General features: G+C 39.2%; 1 protein-coding gene across 2 annotated transcripts in view; it reads left to right on the forward strand.

Moving 5' to 3' along the window:
* The window catches only part of TMEM163 (transmembrane protein 163), a 411,947-nt gene that overhangs the window by 297,419 nt on the left and 97,312 nt on the right, over window positions 1-17,216 (forward strand). The gene's annotated exons all lie outside the window — the stretch shown is intronic.

A 17,216-nucleotide genomic window follows, 5' to 3' on the forward strand; every position in this document is an offset into this window, starting at 1 on the left:
GAAAAACAAGTCAATGACTTGCTAAAGGAGACCCCAAAAAATACTGGAAAAAATATTGAAGAAAACAACACCTTAAAAAACAGACTAACTCAAATGGCAAAAGAGCCCCAAAAAGGCAATGATGAGAAGAGTGTCTTGAAAGACAGAATCAGCCAAATGGAAAAGGAGGTCCAAAAGACCACTGAAGAAAATACTACCTTAAAAATTAGATTGGAGCAAGTGGAAGCTAGTGACTTGATGAGAAATCAAGATATTATAAAACAGTACCAAAGGAATGAAAAAGTGGAAGACAATGTGAAATATCTCCTTGGAAAAACCACTGACCTGGAAAATAGATCCAGGAGAGATAATTTAAAAATTATTGGACTACCTGAAAGCCATGATCAAAAAAAGAGCCTAGATATCATCTTTCAAGAAATTATCAAGGAGAACTGCCCTGATATTCTGGAGCCACAGGGCAAAATAAAAATTGAAAGAATCCATTGATCGCCTCCTCAAATAGACCCCAGAAAGAAATCTCCTACGAATATTGTCACAAATTCCAGAGCTCCCACGTCAAGGAGAAAATACTGTAAGCAGCCAGAAAGAAACAATTTGAGTATTATGGAAACATAATCAGAATAACCCAAGATCTAGCAGCTTCTACATTAAGAGATCAAAGGGCTTGGAATATGATATTGCGGAGGTCAATGGAGCTAGGATTAAAACCAAGAATCACCTACGCAGCAAAACTGAGTATCATGTTCCAAGGCAAAATATGGATTTTCAATAATATAGAGGACTTTCAAGCTTTCTCAGTGAAAAGACCAGAGCTGAATAGAAAATTTGACTTTCAAACACAAGAATCAAGAGAAGCATGAAAAGGTAATCAAGAAAAAGAAATCTCAAGGAACTTACTAAAGTTGTACTGTTTTGTTAATGTTCCTACATGGAAAGATGATGTATATGATTCATGAGACCTCAGTATTAGGGTAGCTGAAGGGAATATGCATATATATATATATATATATATATAATATATATATATAATATATATATGTGTGTGTGTATGTACATGTGTGGGTATATGTGTGTATATATGTATGTGTAAATATATATATATGTGTGTGTGTGTGTGTATATATATATATATGGAGAGAGAGAGAGAGAGAGGGAGAGAGAGAGAGAGAGAGAGAGGGAGGGCACAGAGTGAGTTGAAGATGAAGGGATGATATCTAAAAGAAAATCAAATTAAGGGATGAGAGAGGAATACATTGAGAGAGGGAGAAAGGGAGAGACAGGATGGGGTAAAGTATCTCGCATAAAAGTGGTAAGAAAAAGCAGTTGTGTAGGAAGAGAAGAGAAGGCAGGTGAGGGGGAATGAGTGAATCTTACTCTCATCAGATTTGACCTGAGGAGGGAATACCATACACACTCAATTAGGTATCTTACCCCACAGGAAAGAAGGAAGAAGAAGATAAAAAGGGGGGATGATAGAAAGGAGGGCAGATGGGGGTGGAGGTAATCAAAAACAAACACTTTTGAAAAGGGACAGGGTCAAGGGAGAAAATTGGATAAAGGAGGATAGGTTAGGAAGGAGCAAAATATAGTTAGTTTTTCACAACATGAGTATTGTGGAAGGGTTATACATAATAGTACACATGTGGCCTTTGTTGAATTGCTTGACTTCTTAGGGAGGGTAGGTGGGAAGGGAAGAGGGGAGAGAATTTGGAGCTCAAAGTTTTAAAAACAGATGTTCAAAAACAACAACAAAAAAAAGTTTTTGCATGCAACTAGAAAATAAGATACACAGGCAATGGGGCATAGAAATTTATTTTGCCCTACAAGAAAGGAAGGGAAAAGGGCATAGGAGGGAAGTGGGGTGACAGAAGGGAGGGCTGACTGGGGAACAGGGCAACCAGAATATATGCCATCTTGGAGTGCGGGGGAGGGTAGAAATGGGGAGAAAATTTGTAATTCAAACTCTTGTGAAAATCAATGCTGAAAACTAAATATATTAAATAAATTAAATTTTAAAAAAAATTACATTCAGTCCAGCTAGGATTTATCAAGTTTTGGCACTGACTTTAGTGTCTGAAGACCCCAAAATATGTAGGCTTCTCAGGGAGCTTGCAAGCATACTTTAGCAGAAGGAGTATTGGTTTGAAGGCTCCACTGACCTGTCATATCTGTATGAACCACTTCGGATGGTGAGTGCACCTCCCTTGGCCCTTGCCTGTTGCTTTGTTTTTATTTTTTGGCACATGCTAGGTAACTCAGGTTGGACCATCTAAGGTCCTTTATCGAGTCTGATCAGGATCAAGGTTGTTTTTCCAGTGTGAATTTTGGGTTGGCTCTATAAAAGTAGACATTTGGCAGTTTGGCGTGTTTTCAGCTTGGTAAAGGCAGGCTTTGTGAGTGGCTCAATATATTTTTTCCAGTTGTAGGAAGGACTCATGTGACTAAACCTTTATCAAGCCCAACGAACATTGTCCAGATACATCCTCTTCATCCTAGTTGGGGTTTCTAAAGATGCTTCGAGGCTTTTGGAACAGGGATGACATTCTAGGTATTAAAGTATAAGGAGGAAAAGGCCACAGATTCAGATGAATTTGCATTGCTCAAATGTGCTTCATACTGTGTGAGAGAGAAGAGTCTTAGAGCCTTCTGTGTTCTTTTTGAAGTGTCAAGTCAGGGGAAGTTATTCTTGCCACATGAAAAAATTATCCTACTATTGAGCCATAATATTGTATTATACAAGAGACTCTCCTATCATCCATTATTCACACATTTTGAGGCCCTTAGTACTGGATTGGGAGTATATATCTGGGCCTCAGTTGCCACAGATGTGAAATGAGGGCATCCATAGTGTTTTCCTGCTCTGAGAACTTATATTTTTATAATCCTATTTCAATTAATAAAATTTTCTCTCCAAAGGCAGAATCTAAGTTATAAGTGAATTCAAATATAATGTTGTATGTTATACTTGTTTGCATTTAGAATGAAGGTGGAAGCTCTTGGTTTGCATGTAGTATATATTATATAGGAGATATGTATATGACCCTATAGTTTTTCCATTGAAATCCTCCTGATTTGTAATCTTGATTACTGTCCCCTGTAGCAGCTGTGCTTTGGGAAGTCTGCCAATCCCAATGGTGATAGAAGGAGCAGAGAATGAGGAACATATGTAGGGACTGATAAATTTACCTATTTCTTATGCACAGCAGAATGATGGTATTCCCTAAGCACGTTTCGTGTCTCAGTCACAGCTGTGATTCTGTGTTAAGCCAGTTTTCCTAGTGTCATTGGTAACCAAAGTCAGAGTAGTCTTAAACAGGGAAGAAAGCCTGAGATGCTCAACCCCATCATTCACCTGGTTTTCCTTATTGGTGTAGGTCGAGAATCAAGGTATTTATGTCTATGTCAACTGGGGTGAAAATGGATGTATTCATCATTGTCTTTTTGCATTTTGGAATTTTAAATATGTGATACTACTATCAGGATCAAATTCACTATTTGGCAATTTGGCGAGTAAATAATTGTCTTAATTCATTGGTTCTTTTACTCAAATTTGGTAGTTTGGCTAGTAAATAATCATCCTAATTAATTTTTTTTAACCAAAAGTGAGTTCTATTACTTTAGTCCTAAAGATGGGTCAAGTCTTATTCCCTGAGGCAGCTATCTGGTACAGTGAATAGAGCACTGGGTCTGGAGTCAGGAAGATCTGAGTTCAAATCCAGCCTTCGATACTTACTGGCTGTGAGACCCTGGGCAAGTCACTTAACCTATGTCTGCCTTAGTTCCCTCATCTGAAAAATGATGGTAATGATAGCAGCTACCTCCCAGTGGTATTGTAAATATAAAATAAGACAATATTTGTAAAGTGCTTTTCAAACCTCAAAGAGCTACATAAACGCTAGTTATTACTACTACTACTTTTAGGTGGAGAAAGGGTTTTGAAGGAAAATATTCTCCTTCAGGGTATATCCTCTCTGCATGTGATTACAACATTGTTCTCTCATGCTTTTTAAAGAATTCATCAAAATTGCTTGACCCATTGAGATATGTTTGGAAAGAGAATTGCCTATAAGTTATCATTTTCATGTAGGTGAAAGCAGGCTTACTTTTGTGCTGGGCTTTTTCACCTTTTTTTTTTTGGTGTCATGGACCCCTTTGGCAGTCTGGTTAAGCCTAGAGATTCCTTCTCAGAATAATGTTTTTAAATACATAAAATAAAATACATAGTATTATACAGGACACTATATTGAAAAACATTTATCAAAATATGTGTTAAAATAGCAAGTTCAAGGACCCCAGGTTAAGAACCTGTGGCTAGGGATTTCTTTTGTTCACAAAGTGGCAAGCTGACCATAGCAGCTGAGCCAGAACAAAGACCTCTGAACCACGTTAGTGTGAATGTGCCACAGGAAAAGTCAGACTTCTAGCAGTTTGCTGAAGACAGAATAATGAGGCTTCGAGACCGGGGAGATTCCATCCCCAGGGAGTTCTGAGGCAGAAGTAGATTATACTGTGTAATTTTCTCTGCCCATCATTTCCATACAGGTGAAATCAAGTGAAAAACCTTAAGGGCTGCCTTGAAGGGGAAAAGATGGTTTTGTTTTTGTTTTAAAGAGGAGCCTGAGAGTTGGAATCATAGATTTTGAGCTAAAAGAGACTTTAGAGATCATCCATCTAGACAGACTAACCCCCTCAATTTATAAAGAAAGTTGATGCCCAGAGAAATTAAATGGGCACAGGGCCACACAGGTGGCAGAGCCAGGATTCAAATCCAGGTCTTCTGACTCCAGGCCCAGGATGCTTTCCACTACATGATACCCTCTTGGAGAAGCCGAAAAGTGGTGGACCATCAACAACTTTACCTTGGTAATGGTTAGATTGACTATAGTCTAATTTTAGGCATGTGATCTTCATGCCATTAAATATACACATATATGAATATGCAAATACATATATATGTATGTGTATAAATGTGTATACATACATATATGTTTACTTAACTAGGGTGGACTTCCCCTTCTCCCCTTCCAGTTGTTTCCATGAATACTTGCCCATGGGCCACCAAATGGGGCACACAAAGTGTAGGATTCCCTGTACTCAAAGGTTCGCCTGTCAAGGCTTCTTCTCCAAAACCATCTTTAATGTGCTCTCACCTTTCCCACTTAATAAATTCGTTATAGTATTGCATCTTTCCTTTTGGTTGATTGCATTTGTCTTGTCTCCCCAGTAGACTGTTTCCCTCTTGCACTTAGTAACCCTGTGCCTGTTCTTTCCTATGTATCCCCAGGGAATGTTAGAGTACAAACATTCACTGTAGGCCCTCAGCAAATATTTGCTTATTCCATCTGTATATGCTCTCCCTGATAGGCCTGTTGTCCACATCTCTGCCTGTTGAAAGCCTTCCTTTCTTTCGAGGTTCAGCTCAGGTACTATCCCTTCAGTGAAGAGCTGTCCTTCTTCCTTACTGTATACATTTGTTTGACTTCTATGTGTATACTTATATACAGATATATTTGTCTGTCCCTTGGCTAGCTAGGTATGGCTTAGTTGAGGCCATGGAGGCTGAAGACTTGCTCAAATCCTTGTCCAGTTCAGGGGTATATTGGTAAATGTTTAACAATGGACTCTTGAAAAGGAAAAATATACATATGATTAACTTTTAAGTTCCATTATTGACATCTTCTCCATCACTTTAAGTCTAGACAATCAATAAAATAATAAATCACGTCATGATTTGTAGCATTTGTCTATTTCTGAGGTATAAATGATCACACTGAAAATCACACTGATCACACTGAAAAACAACTAGCTCTTGTGAGCCAGTATAAACTAGCTTCACCACCCCCCTATGCAGCATTACCGATTTCTTGGTCTGTCATGGATTCATTGACCTGGTATTGCCTGTTTCCTTAATAGGGGAATTAGGTTCCCTAATAATTTATCCTACTGTCCCCTACCCCTATCCACATACCTCTTATTCCTGGGGAAAGTTGTTACTTATGGAGTTGTTAATTACAGAAATAGTTATAGACTCAAAGTCTAGAGTTTTCCCTAGCAACCGGATAATGTACAAACAGGAAGCAGGCAGTTTATTCCCACAAGGAAAAGGGAATACTAAGATAAAAAAATAGAATGATTAGGATCCAACACCTTGTCAGCAACAATGCAGTCATTTGGGAGGCTGAACCTTGTTGGGACACAAAAATCCATTCAAACTTTAAGATCTTTTCCCCAATGGTCTTGCTTTCTCTCTGATTTTGACTCTTCCCTGGCTACCAGTATGTTTCCTCTGCTGCTATACCCAATAGGTGCTGCTAGTTCTCTGAGGCCGTCCAAGACCACTAAGTATTCACAAGTTATATGTTAAAGGAAGAGGCAGCCAGGGGCTCTGGTAGAAGCCCAGTTAATTGAGTCACTGGCTCGTGCTGCCACTTTGCCAGGGTAGGAAATAGCTTCCTTTCCCACTCCTGGTGGAAATCATATGTTGCTGCCAGAAGTGTGGAAGCCAAGATGGTCATCAACTGGAAGCCGCCTTTTCTTCTAACCACTATGGTACCTTGTATCATTAGCTTTTATTTTAGTTCAGAAACCAGTTAGGGGATTTCAACCCAGCAGAGTCACACATAGCCAGAAACAGGCAGGATATTTGTGCATGCTCAAATTTCTACACAGTCCCTGGGGGTAAGTCAGAGGATATCTTTGCTTGTTCCAAGTTGAGGAATGGGAGTGAAATGGGGGGCACTCATCAGTTATTTTTGTACATGTCTTATTTCCTTTTATTTCCCAACTCAATTGTAATCTCATTGAAGCCAAGGAATGTTTTTCTCTTTTTCTATTTCTAGCCCTTATCACAGAATCTTGTATGTAACAAAAGATGAATTGAATTGATTCTGGAAGCACAATACCAACTACTCTTTCAATTCTGATAACTATTTGGAACATAATTGTTGGTATGGGGGATAGAGGAGGGGGATAGGAGAGAGCTTCCTGGCTGCATTTGTTGGTTTATTTAGAATATCACTTAAAGGTCTTGCTTGTAGTTTCTGTCAGTTGAAGCCTTGAAAAAGTTGTCAAAACAATCTTCTGGGAAAACAACAACAACAACAGAAAAATGGGGATAAGACAGGGAGAAGGCAGTTGAGTCATGTTACATAGTTAAGTAGACAACAAAGGCTTTATAGCAAAGCTGAGAGTTCCAGGGTATGAACTGACCCAGGCTTGTTTTGCAAAGGAACCATGGCTGGGAACACAGAAATGCATTGAGACTGGGGGCAAGAGTTAGATTGCTTGATTCATGGTTTAATGGGGACCTTAAAAGTAGTAAGCCATATAATAAGAACAAGGATATGCTCAGGTGGTGGGCATTTAATTAAATAATTGATAGGACAGGTGAGATCGATTTAATATGGCTTATTTTTAAAAAAATTTGAAGGGAAGACCCTTTATAGGAATGACGCTGTATCATTATTTTGGAATTATGGTTGGTGTAGTATCCAGCATAGCACCAAGCAAATACTTAATAAATACTGACCCTTTAATAACAGGTTCACAACAACATCCTTCCAACCTCACTGTTAAATACTTTCTTTGCTTTCTTTTGCTTTTGCTTTCTTTGCTATTCCTTCCCCCCATCACCATTAGAATGTGATGTAAGTTGGTAAAAAGATATGTATTTCACCTCTGCAGCTTCTCTCCTTCTCTCCCTGTCCCTCTAGTGCAGGCCCTCATGACCTCATGCCTTGATTACTGCAATGGCCGCTGGTGTGACTGCCTGCCTCCAGTCCTCAAGTCCTCTCCCCACTCTACTCCATCCTCCATTCATCCACTAAAGTGATTTTCCTAAAATGCAAGTTTGATCATGTTATCCCCACCCCTCTACTCAATAAACTCCAATGCCTTCCTATTGCCTACCTGAGCAAATACAAAATGCTCTGTTTGGCATTCATACCTCTTCATAACCTAGATGCCTCCTACCTTTCCAGTCTTTTACATTTTACTCCTTATCACATACTCTTTCATCCAGTGACAGCCGTGTCCTGGTTTGTCCAGGAATAAGACATTCCATCTCTTAGCTCAGGGGCATTCTCTCTGTCCCTCATACATGGACTGGAATGCTTTCTCTCCTTCACTCTGACTATCTATCTTGGCTTCCTTTAAGTCCTAGCTAAAATTCTACTTCCTACAGGAAGCCTTTCCCAACTCCTCTTAATTTTAGTGCTTTTCCTCTGTTAATTATTTCTTACTTGTCTAATATATAGCTTGTTTTGTATATATTTGTTTTCATGTTGTCTCCCCTATTAGATTGTGAGCACTATGAAGACACAGACTGTTTTTTGCCTCTTTTTGTATCCTTGGTGCTTAGCATAGTGAGTGCCTGGCACATAGTAGGCACTTAGTTAATATTTATTGAATTGTATGGTTCAGACCAAAGAAAATCACTGGAATTAAAATCAAAGCAGAATGGGAAATAGGGATTCTGGGTGGGTTTGCAAATTAAACTCTAATGCATTCTTAAACCCTGTAATGTAGGGGTGGTTAGTTTATTTCAAGGGGAAAAAGTCTATCTTTTGTTGATGTCTCTGCGTGTGAGTAACTGTGATGGGAGAGAGTATCTAGAGAGTGGGAACTGAGAATGGAAATAGAAGGAAATCACAGCTACTTAAATAACTATCTTAATTCATTCTTTCTCCCTCTAACCCCAGAAGTGGGTTCTATATGATTAGGTTTAGTCCCAAAGAAGGTACATTACTGAGTTATTGGAGAAGTTTAAACTAGTAATTTAATTTTTGTTATAGACTAAAAATGGCTTGGATAGATTTACAGAGAAGAAACTCCTTCCTGTTCCTTAGAGATCCGAGTTTCATATTGGATAGAATAGCCAGAGGCACATTTTCTGAAAAGTACACAGAGTCGTTTTTATAACAGATTGAAAGAACAGAATTAAATGATTCCTATAGCTGTCAGGGTGCTATTTCTTGGGGCTCCAAAGATGGAGGCATTCACATAAGCAGGGGTCCAGTAGCAAAGAAAAAAAAGATTCCTAAAGAATCAATCTCTCCACCTCTTTCCACCAAACTCCTTAAATCATTGGTTCTGTTACTTTGATCCCTAATATAATGAGTATCCAGTGGGTTAATGTACATGATGAAGGTCCTAAACTCTAACGGCATATAGAACAGAAATGTAGAAACTTAGAGTTGGGAGGTGACCTTAGAAAGCCTCTAGTCCTCCTTCATACTACATGAAATACTTCTTTAAGATTTTTGAAAGGTGCTCATCTTTCTACTGCTTGAGCATTCACTGCTTTTTGAGGCAGCCTCTTCCATTGTGGGCCAGTTCAGGGGCTTAGAAAATGCTTTCTTATTTGAAAGACCTGAATTTGACATCTCATGATGTGAAACCATCAGATCATGGAATTTAGAGCTAAGTGGAACATTTATAGAATATTCTAGTCCAACCTCTTAATTTTATAAATGAGCAAATTTAAGCCAAGAAAATTTAAGTAACTTGCCCATGGTCATACATGTAGAGCAGGTTACATAGCTGAGACCTGAATTCAGGTGCTTTGACTCTCAATCCAATGTTCTTTGTAACACTAATTAACAAAAAGTAGTTAGTATCATATCAAATAAAACATATCATTAAATGTCATCACATCATGTAAAATATATCATAAAATGTCATATCATATAACAAAATGCCACAGCCTATCACAAAATAAATCATAATCATATCATGTAATACTATTATAAACTATACATGTATACTACTATCATTATACTATATGTCTGGAAAAGTCAGGGTGGGGGGACCTAATTAGAAAGGGCTTCGAATGTCAGGTTGAGGAGTCTGTATTTTATCTCAAGGGCAGTAGGAAAAATTGTTGAAATCATTTAAATGCCTTCTACCAGTGGAGTCCCTTATGACTTAGCAGATGGTTTTGTGAATTGTTATGATACAAAAACTCATCACTCAGTAGCCAACCTTCTGAAAATATCTCTCCAAACTTTGCATTAGTATTTAAGAAAAAAACAACATTTGCTTACAGGCCTTGAAAATGTACTCTCCAATAGTAGAAAGGTTAAGGTTATAGAGGATACAGAAAACAAAGAAGATAATTAATTTTAAAATTACTCTGACACTTTTAATATGAGATGCTTATTGGAATTGTATCCCAATCCTTTTCTTAGAACAATAAATTAGGGGAAAATACTGGAGTTGTCTCTTCAAAGTTCACATCATCGTATTAGTCCCCCAAATAAATTCTATATACTTCTCTTTTTGACATGATAGGCATGAATAGCTAAGACTGTGTAATTGACAATAAACATGCAAGTCATCTCTCCAACACTGAAGTTGAGCTTGCCGTGGATCACAGAATGGAAGATATTTTCAGTTAGTTTTTTATTTTAAAAATTTTTTGTTTTATTTTATTACTCACTTAAAAAGTATTTCCATATACACAGTAAAACAAGAGATGAATGATTACATTTGAATCTGAAAATATTGTGTATAGCTTACTTTTTTAAAGGCATAGAATAACTTTTAAAGGCATAGAGTAACTCGAGCAGGGAAATAAGTAACACTAGAGGAATGATTTCTTTTAAAAAAATCAGACTATGCATAGAGTATTGTGTCCAATTATCCATGTCAAATTTTTAGAGGTGGGAAAAGACCATTGACAAGTTGGAGCACACCCAGAGGAGCCCGGTGAGTGTGATTGGAAGCCATGCCACTTCATTAGTTGAAGAAAAAAAAGATTTTAGTCTGGAAAACAGAAGACTTCAGGGGATATGATAATTTTCAACATTCCATATTGTTCTAAAGGGCAGAATTAGAGCAAGATTTTAGCTTGATATAAGGAAGAATTTAATTAGAGCTCCCCCCCCCCAAATGGAATGGCGTTTCCATATGAGGTAATGAGTTCCCTATATCTTGATGTGTTTAAATATGGCTTGCGTGTTAGCTACTCCAGTATCTTTGGCAAGAAAACCCTCAATGGGATCAGAGTCAGACATGACTGAAACAACTAAACAGCAACAATGTTGTAGGAGAGGATCCAAATACTGGGTAGGGAGTTACACTAGCAGGGTGACATTTAAGGTCTTCGATTTTGATGCTAAAATTACTCGTATCATTAAATCACCTCAGTAAATCTCTGTGTTATTTCAATTGTCAGTTCCAGAATAATTTTCTACATTTTGAAGTGTTTTGTGCAAATAGACATTTTCTAATAGGCATAATTCCATCATAGACGCTAAGTAATTTGCCTTTTCTAGCACTGTTCTAGATCAAGGGCTTTTTAACCTGGGGTCCGTGATTATTTTTTAAATTTGATAACTATGTTTGAATGTTATTGGCTTTCTTTGTGATGCTTTGTATTTTTATGAGTTTTAAAGCATTATTCTGAGAAAGGATTCATAAACATCTCCACATAGCAGTAGGGCCAGCCTGTGACACAAAAAAGATAAAGAACCTTGGGAAGAGTGAATAAATATCAGGACAGTGTTGATGGCACCAGGTGTTAGGGGCAGGGGAAGGGTGGGGGAAAGCAAGCAAGAACTGGGAGGAGGATGCAGAACCTGAGATGGAAGACAACAAAGACAAACTTTGTCCATGTGGCAATTTGCCTAGGGCTCTGTCTGCAGCTGTTGTGGGAATGCCGGAGTTAAGATATTTAGACTAGTTTTAAAAGCACTGCATGAGGGCCACCTGTGGTAATATGGTCTATCTCCTGGTTGAAGACAATTGAGACTGGTCAGTGTTTCAACAATCCGGCTAGCAGCTTCTGCGGGGGTGTAAGATCCACCCACAGCCAGCACCCAGAAAGCTGCCAACAGCACAGGTTCTTTTGATCTGCTTAACTAAGGAAAGCAAGGTGAAGGGGTTGGCTAGCTTACTTTAATTCAGCACACAAATATCATTCACTTAGTTCAGGGGAAAAAGCCAGCACACTGAACTTCAGAGCAAAATACAAACGAATTACAAACATCAACAGACAGACCCAATACAATTCATAGTTACCAACATCTAGGTTCAGCCCGGGAGCTCAGAACAAGGGCTGGCCCAGAGTCACATGAGCCACCACTGCTGTGGCAAAGAGCTCCAAAGAAGAGACAGCCAACCCCTGATTTTATATCTTTTTCAGGGTCCAGGGTGAGTCACACATGCGACTCACCCACATGACCTAGAATCGTCACAAAGAGATGACTTAAACCCACATGGTCTAAAAGCCTCTGCTGTCCCAGACATGTAAACTAGGCCCTCCCTGGAGTTATCCCCACCTTGGGCCCCACCTTAGTTGTCAATCCACACCCACTAAGGTTTTATACCTAATAGGGGTTTGGGCCTGGGGCTTAGCACTTAGTAAGACTCAATGAAATACACTGAATTACTCAAAAGAAACAAAGTCAAACTCTTCAAGGGCACTTGTTGAACTAAGTGCTAAGGAGCCCATTTTGCTTACCAACACACTCCACCCCTTGTTCCAGGATACAGTCAGTGATGACTATAGGGGCTCCTGGACCTGAGGATGGAAAAGCTGAAGACTTCGGTCACTCCCTTCTAGATGGCAAGGAAGATAAAGAAACACTCAGAACTGGGAATAGGCAGTGTTCTTGCAAGGTGCTTCATGAGATATGAGACCCAGCCCTTTGCTTGTTTCTAGAAGCTTTCCTCAAACATCCTCCTTTGCTCAAATAGGACTAAAGGCCACATCCCATCTCTCCCTGCTTATTGCAACCTGATTGGGGAAAGCTGGATTTCTCTTCCTGAGTGCTTTCCCCATGGTCATCCTTCACAAAGGGCCCAAACTGGTTTTCAGTGAATCACCCCCAGGTAGGCACTTGGCTTTGTGTTTTGGGGAATTTATTGGGTTGGAAGACAGGTAAATAATTTGTAATAAAAACAGATATTGTCAGGGTGGAAGCAGTGTTTCACAATGGAAAGATTTGAACTCATAGGACTTTGTGTTTGAATCCTGAGGGTTTTGCTGCTTACTAGCTGTGTGATGTTGGGGCCTCTTAGTTTCCTCACCTGTAAAATGAAGGTGTTAGATGCCATGGTCTTTGATTTGGGGTGGGAAAAGTCTAATTTTCAGTACCTGGCTGATAAGAAAGCTTGGTGCCAAGTTCTGCCAGTGATACTTGGGTGGTTGGGTGGTCAGTGCCTAACTCAGAGATCTATATTATGTCAAGACACTGTGCTTCTGTCATCATGACAATGGCACAATACATTTATGTGTCTTTGATGCTACTTCCATTCATTAACGCCTTCAAGTATACATGCTAGGGTAAAATATGCCTGCCTTTGGCCTTCATGTAGATACCTTTTAATTCCCAGGGACACATCTCCCGGGCCCGTGTGGTTACATGCCAATGCATGGCACTCTGCCTGTGGATAGAGTGGCTGCACAGCGACTTGACTTTGATTTTGTACTTGAAGAGAGGCTTCCTTTGGGCAACAGTATGGTCAGTGGGAAGAATACTAGTTTCCAAGTCAGAGGACCCAGATCCAAACCCTACCTTGTCCTTGGGCAAGCCATTTCACCTCTCTCTGCCTTAATTTCCTTATCCATAAAATGAGGGGGTTGAACTAGATGGTGACTGAGGTCCCTTCCAGATTTGCATCTATGATCTTATGATCCTAATGTGTTATCTTCTTCCTATGTCCCAAAATCTAAGCTTCCAAATTCTGGGGCATCACCATTTAGTTGGAAAGAAAAAATGGGGCCATCACATTTAGCACAGCTATATTGCCTACCTTCTATTCTTATATTCACGTATGAGTTCTTTGTACAGTGAGACCTTTTATAAAGTAAAATAAAGAGTAAACAAGCAAAAGTCTATATAGTCTATATAGTCTCTCTCTTGTCTCTGTCTTTCTGTCTCTCTCTCTTTCTCTCCGTCTGTCTCTGTCTCTGTCTCTCTCTTCCCCTCCCTCCTCCTCCCCGCACCAGGTAGCCATTTCTCTCTTTACTTGATGTCTCCTATGCAGGGATTTGCTTGTACACTTGTATCACACACAGCGTCAGAACTCGCAGCTGACAATGACTTATCTGGGCTATAATTTTATGTGAAATCTTCCCCCACCCCAATTTAGTCTCTACGGTCCTTTCCAAGTATGGTATGTTAATCAATCCATCAGTAAACATTTTTAAGCACCTACTATGTGCCAGGAGCTGTGCTAAGCTCTGGGGATACAAAAGGAGGCAAAGGACAGTCCCCAAGGCACATAAAATCTAGTATGATCATCTAGACAGGACTTGTCGTTTTACAGATGAGAAACTGAGGCCTAAAGAGGTAAAGTGACTTATCCAAGGCCACACAACTAGTTAGTGTTTGAGTCATGACTGGAATCCAGGGTCCCCCCCCCAATTCTCAGCCCAGGACTCTTTCTATCTCTTCACATATGGGGCCAGTGCTGCTCTGCTTCAGAAGCTATTACAGTTTGTTACGGACATTGCTAACAGAAGCCCAAGCTTTTGCTTGGTGACATCAGGAAACATGAAGTAAAAACCTAGGTTTTTCTTTCCAACAAACAACCTAATCACCAAGCTTTATACTTCTGATATTTTCTTTTAGATCGGGTTTTGGCACAATACCTTTTAAGAAGCTGATGAATAATTCAACTTCTATTGACGGGATAGTGTTTGTTTTTATCTAGAGAAGTCATCATAGTTCAGTGATTTAATGTGTGCCTGGTGCCACCCTCGGAGTGTACCCTAAGGCAAAGTGTACGCTGTGGCTGGTAAAAGACAAGACTATTTTACTATATCCAGTGGGAAGGAAGCCTTTTCTACATTGACGTTTTAAGTTTAAAAGAGAGAGAGGAAGAATAAAGACGGGGTGTGTGTGTGTGTGTGTGTGTGTGTGTGTGTGTGTGTATGTACACATGCATCGCTAATCTTTGCAGGACCCTTATTTCTCTTACCACCCCTGCTATTAATGGAGCAGATTGCGTGTAGAGTAGCAATTATGCTGTGCTTCATTTAAGGCTTGGTTAGGTGCTGTGTCACTTTAGTCCATCTGTCAGAAAGCCAATGGGGTGGTAATTAGGAAGGAGATGTGTATCACAGGGACAACTTGTAACAAGCACATTTTTTTAACCTGCAAAGGTGCATTTTTTTAAAGGCAATGACTTAATTGTTTAATTCAAAATCATCAGACAAACAAATTAAACCAAAAATGAGATAGTCGCAACATTAGGCTGGAGTGTAATGACCCTCAGATAATCCAGTGAAATAATTGCAGTAGGAATAATAAATGACTATAGTTTTTATTGCTACTGTAGCCATTTTTACTCCACTGGTTTACAGCTCACTGATCTTGGATTATTTTTTTTGGCAAAATAAAGCAAATGGATAGTGAGGTCTGCAAAATGTGGTTCTTTCAACATAAGCCTGTTGGATTATTTATGGAAAAGCTATTGAATCCTCTGGGTTGTTTTCACCAGCTATCCGTTCTGTGCCCATGAAGCCCTGGAGTTCTGGTGGGGTGAACTTTGTTAGTATAGGAAAAAATTAGCTTGCCATACTAGCCTGCTGAAAGAGAATGTCTCCAGTCTCTCTCTTAGGATTTGGCGGTCTCACTCTAGAATTCATCAAGTGAAAAGGGAGATGCTGACAGGAAACAAATCTAGTCTAGAATACTCAAACACCTGAGTTCTTTCCCCAAACCAATTAGCTTAGGCCACAAGAAAGCCCTAGTAAGAAGAACACACATGGCTCTGTGCAAATGCAGAGTATGGCAGAAAAAACTCTGGACTTGAAGTAAGATTGAATCTGAGTTCAAGTGTTATTCTCTCTCTTTCTAGCTCTGAGATTTTGGAGAATACTCAACCTTTCTGGGTCTCAGTTTCTTTAACTGTAAAATAAGATGGTTGGGCTAGATGGAACCTAGTGTGCTTTATAGCTCAGATACTCTGCTCCATCTCTACTGCTGGTAAATAACTACTCTCATTTACATAATGCTTTTAAAATGATGGCTTGTAAGTGAGTCAATAGCATCATTACACACAAAGGTAAATTTTGGTAGAGTCTTAAAGAGAGTAGCCTAGCTGTGGCCAGGGGCATCTTTTTTGTTTTCCCTACTCTAAGAGCAAGGTGGCCCATGGGGTTGCTACCTAGGATAGGGTGCTGCATCCTCTTTATTCTATCAAAAACTCTCTTTCAGCTAGACCAGCTTTCTTACCATATCTAACCCTTCCATGCTCACTCCTTTGTCTGTACCTTTATTTATTCTGCTCCTTGGAGGAGAATGCATCCCCTCCATCCAAATACTACCCATTCTTCAAAATTCATTTTATAATCCCTCAGGAGACCATAAGCTCCTTAATAATAATATTAACATTTATATAGTGTGGTAAGGCTTGAAAGCACCATACGTATTTGTAAAAGGCTCATTTGTTCCTTTCAACAACCCTGTGAGGCAGATGGAACTATTTTAACCCAGTTTTATAAAAGGAGAAACCCAAGGTTGAGAGTAGGTAAGTGACTTGTCTAGGGTCGCACAGCTGGTAAGTGTCAGAGGCCAGGTTTGATCTCAGGTCTTCTTGATTCCCAGCACACTTTGCACTGTCACCTTTAGGGCAAAGACTATTGTGTCTTTGTACCCCTAGCTCCTGGCTTATGCATAAGCACTTAATAAATCTGTTTTGAAAGAATGAATGATTTATACCTATCGATGGAACAGGCATTTATTAGGTACCACTTGTGGTTTGTAAGACACTGTGTTGGTCCCTAGCAATATAAAAGCAAAAATGATATAGTCCTTGACCTTAAAAGGTTATATTCTACCTGAGAGCAATGTCATATATACTTACAAAGTATAGACAAAATATCCAAAGTAAATGCCAAAGCAATTTTGGAGGGAGTAGAGCAAAAGGATGATTTTTATGGAACATGAATATCATAAGTCATAATAACATTCCTGAAAGTTGCATCATTTTATTGAGTCAATCATATCTCTAGTTCATTATTCTTCTATTTATTAAACAGCTTAGTTCTTATTATTCTATAAGCTCGAACTGTAATCATGAGGTAGCTGGCAGTGTAGTGGATGGAACACTGGACCTAGAGTCAGGAATACCTTAGTTTAAATCTGGCCTCAGACACTTACAGGCTGCATGACTCTGAGCAGTTCACTTAACCTCTGCCTCAGTTTCCTCAATTGTAAAATGGGATAATAATAGCATCTACCTTATGGAGTTGTTGTGAGGAT

The sequence above is a fragment of the Trichosurus vulpecula genome, chromosome 2, assembly GCF_011100635.1.
Source record: "Trichosurus vulpecula isolate mTriVul1 chromosome 2, mTriVul1.pri, whole genome shotgun sequence".
In the NCBI taxonomy this organism is placed as follows: Eukaryota; Metazoa; Chordata; class Mammalia; order Diprotodontia; family Phalangeridae; genus Trichosurus; species Trichosurus vulpecula.